This window comes from Ranitomeya variabilis, chromosome 1 (genome assembly GCF_051348905.1).
Source record: "Ranitomeya variabilis isolate aRanVar5 chromosome 1, aRanVar5.hap1, whole genome shotgun sequence".
Lineage (NCBI taxonomy): Eukaryota > Metazoa > Chordata > Amphibia > Anura > Dendrobatidae > Ranitomeya > Ranitomeya variabilis.
The window spans coordinates 915,915,607-915,916,033 of record NC_135232.1 but is presented as its reverse complement, the minus strand read 5'-3'; positions in this window follow the sequence as shown (position 1 = coordinate 915,916,033).

Genomic DNA, 427 nt, shown 5'->3' with positions numbered 1-427 from the left:
GTTGCTCGGTTCTGAGTTTTTTTCAATTTAGTATTTTATATTCACTAGAAAATGAGAAAAAAAAAAAAAAAAAATCTTTTTTTTCTTGCAAACCTTTTGCTATTCACTAGGGGGAACCCATGAGTTGTAAAATACATTTTGTATGTGTAGAATAATGTACATATATACACAGGGCAGGGTGATGCCCTCTGTTTCCTTGCCTGCCTTTGTGGTCTGTGGGATCTTTGGATGAACACCACTTATGTAAAGTCTGAATAATATCTCCAGAGCATTGTAGATGCGGAAGTGTATAATGTGACCAGGTGGCAACGTTTTGGTTTTTTTTAATGACTCTCCCTTTCGGTTGCGCCCGTTATTCCTTGATATCTGCTCTTATGACATACTCCGTGATGGCGGGTGGACGCTGACACTTAGCCGTCAGTCCTTT